This window comes from Bufo gargarizans, chromosome 3, assembly GCF_014858855.1.
Source record: "Bufo gargarizans isolate SCDJY-AF-19 chromosome 3, ASM1485885v1, whole genome shotgun sequence".
Lineage (NCBI taxonomy): Eukaryota > Metazoa > Chordata > Amphibia > Anura > Bufonidae > Bufo > Bufo gargarizans.
In genome coordinates this window covers 467,449,195-467,452,949 of record NC_058082.1, presented here as the reverse complement: position 1 = coordinate 467,452,949, position 3,755 = coordinate 467,449,195, and positions in this window count along the sequence as shown.

Sequence of the window (3,755 nt, the reverse complement as noted above, 5' to 3'; positions counted from 1 at the left end):
TTTGAAATCTATCACCTAAAAGGGTAGATCATATTGAAGGTGCACATAGGGACATTCAGAATAACTTCACACACCCGCTACTGTGCATTTCCAAGTCTAATTCTGTCACTAAACCCATACCTGTCACCCAGCGCCTAATACTAGGCCTCAAATTTATATCCAGCTAAATCTGTCCTTAGTGCTGTAGCTGGGCGAGTTATTTAGTGTCAGTCAAGCACATTTCTTGTTCTGGGTTGAAATACAATTCCCAATTTAGCAATTTCATAATTTAGTGGTTTCTGCTATATCAGAGCTATTTGAAATCTATCCCTAAAAGGGTAGATCATATTGAAGGTGCACATAGGGACATTCAGAATAACTTCACACACCGCTACTGTGCATTTCCAAGTCTAATTCTGTCACTAAACCCATACCTGTCACCCCAGCGCCTAAATACTAGGCCTCAAATTATATCCAGCTAAATCTGTCCTTAGTGCTGTAGCTGGGCGAGTTATTTAGTGTCCGTTCAAGCACATTTCTTGTTCTGGGTTGAAATACAATTCCCAATTTAGCAATTTCATAATTTAGTGGTTTCTGCTATATCAGAGCTATTTGAAATCTATCCCTAAAAGGGTATATAATATTCAAGGTGCACATTGGGTCATTCAGAATAACTTCACACACACCCGCTACTGTGTATTTCCAAGTCTAATTCTGTCACTAAACCCATACCTGTCACCCAGCGCCTAAATACTAGGCCTCAAATTTATATCCTGCTAAATCTCTCGTTAACGCTGTCCTGTTGTGGCTGGGAAAGTTATTTAGTGTCCGTCAAAGCACATTTTTTGTTCTGGGTTGAAATACAATTCCCAATTTAGCAATTTCATAATTTAGTGGTTTCTGCTATATCAGAGCTATTTGAAATCTATCCCTAAAAGGGTATATAATATTCAAGGTGCACATTGGGTCATTCAGAATAACTTCACACACACCCGCTACTGTGTATTTCTAAGTCTAATTCTGTCACTAAACCCATACCTGTCACCCAGCGCCTAACTACTAGGCCTCAAATTATATCCTGCTAAATCTCTCGTTAACGCTGTCCTGTTGTGGCTGGGAAAGTTATTTAGTGTCCGTCAAAGCACATTTTTTTGTTCTGGGTTGAAATACAATTCCCAATTTAGCAATTTCATAATTTAGTGGTTTCTGCTATATCAGAGCTATTTGAAATCTATCCCTAAAAGGGTATATAATATTCAAGGTGCACATTGGGTCATTCAGAATAACTTCACACACACCCGCTACTGTGTATTTTCCAAGTCTAATTCTGTCACTAAATCCATACCGGTCACCCAGCGCCTAAATACTAGGCCTCAAATTTATATCCCGCTGAATTTGAATACAATACATTGGGCCAAATAATATATTTGTTGTTGTGGTGAACCATAACAATGAGAAAAACATCTAGTAAGGGACGCGGACGTGGACATGGTCGTGGTGGTGTTAGTGGACCCTCTGGTGCTGGGAGAGGACGTGGCCGTTCTGCCACATCCACACGTCCTAGTGTACCAACTACCTCAGGTCCCAGTAGCCGCCAGAATTTACAGCGATATATGGTGGGGCCCAATGCCGTTCTAAGGATGGTAAGGCCTGAGCAGGTTCAGGCATTAGTCAATTGGGTGGCCGACAGTGGATCCAGCACGTTCACATTATCTCCCACCCAGTCTTCTGCAGAAAGCGCACAGATGGCGCCTGAAAACCAACCCCATCAGTCTGTCACATCACCCCCATGCATACCAGGGAAACTGTCTCAGCCTCAAGTTATGCAGCAGTCTCTTATGCTGTTTGAAGACTCCGCTGGCAGGGTTTCCCAAGGGCATCCACCTAGCCCTTCCCCAGCGGTGAAAGACATAGAATGCACTGACGCACAACCACTTATGTTTCCTGATGATGAGGACATGGGAATACCACCTCAGCATGTCTCTGATGATGACGAAACACAGGTGCCAACTGCTGCGTCTTTCTGCAGTGTGCAGACTGAACAGGAGGTCAGGGATCAAGACTGGGTGGAAGACGATGCAGGGGACGATGAGGTCCTAGACCCCACATGGAATGAAGGTCGTGCCACTGACTTTCACAGTTCGGAGGAAGAGGCAGTGGTGAGACCGAGCCAACAGCGTAGCAAAAGAGGGAGCAGTGGGCAAAAGCAGAACACCCGCCGCCAAGAGACTCCGCCTGCTACTGACCGCCGCCATCTGGGACCGAGCACCCCAAAGGCAGCTTCAAGGAGTTCCCTGGCATGGCACTTCTTCAAACAATGTGCTGACGACAAGACCCGAGTGGTTTGCACGCTGTGCCATCAGAGCCTGAAGCGAGGCATTAACGTTCTGAACCTGAGCACAACCTGCATGACCAGGCACCTGCATGCAAAGCATGAACTGCAGTGGAGTAAACACCTTAAAACCAAGGAAGTCACTCAGGCTCCCCCTGCTACCTCTTCTGCTGCTGCCGCCTCGGCCTATTCTGCTGCTGCCGCCTCGGCCTCTTCCTCCGCCTCTGGAGGAACGTTGGCACCTGCCGCCCAGCAAACAGGGGATGTACCACCAACACCACCACCACCACCTCCGTCACCAAGCGTCTCAACCATGTCACACGCCAGCGTTCAGCTCTCCATCTCACAAACATTTGATAGAAAGCGTAAATTCCCACCTAGCCACCCTCGATCCCTGGCCCTGAATGCCAGCATTTCTAAACTACTGGCCTATGAAATGCTGTCATTTAGGCTGGTGGACACAGACAGCTTCAAACAGCTCATGTCGCTTGCTGTCCCACAGTATGTTGTTCCCAGCCGGCACTACTTCTCCAAGAGAGCCGTGCCTTCCCTGCACAACCAAGTATCCGATAAAATCAAGTGTGCACTGCGCAACGCCATCTGTAGCAAGGTCCACCTAACCACAGATACGTGGACCAGTAAGCACGGCCAGGGACGCTATATCTCCCTAACTGCACACTGGGTAAATGTAGTGGCAGCTGGGCCCCAGGCGGAGAGCTGTTTGGCGCACGTCCTTCCGCCGCCAAGGATCGCAGGGCAACATTCTTTGCCTCCTGTTGCCACCTCCTCCTTCTCGGCTTCCTCCTCCTCTTCTTCCACCTGCTCATCCAGTCAGCCACACACCTTCACCACCAACTTCAGCACAGCACGGGGTAAACGTCAGCAGGCCATTCTGAAACTCATATGTTTGGGGGACAGGCCCCACACCGCACAGGAGTTGTGGCGGGGTATAGAACAACAGACCGACGAGTGGTTGCTGCCGGTGAGCCTCAAGCCCGGCCTGGTGGTGTGTGATAATGGGCGAAATCTCGTTGCAGCTCTGGGACTAGCCAATTTGACGCACATCCCTTGCTTGGCGCATGTGCTGAATTTGGTGGTGCAGAAGTTCATTCACAACTACCCCGACATGTCAGAGCTGCTGCATAAAGTGCGGGCCGTCTGTTCGCGCTTCCGGCGTTCACATCCTGCTGCTGCTCGCCTGTCTGCGCTACAGCGTAACTTCGGCCTTCCCGCTCACCGCCTCATATGCGACGTGCCCACCAGGTGGAACTCCACCTTGCACATGCTGGACAGACTGTGCGAGCAGCAGCAGGCCATAGTGGAGTTTCAGCTGCAGCACGCACGGGTCAGTCGCACTACAGAACAGCACCACTTCACCACCAATGACTGGGCCTCCATGCGAGACCTGTGTGCCCTGTTGCGCTGTTTCGAGTACTCCACCAAC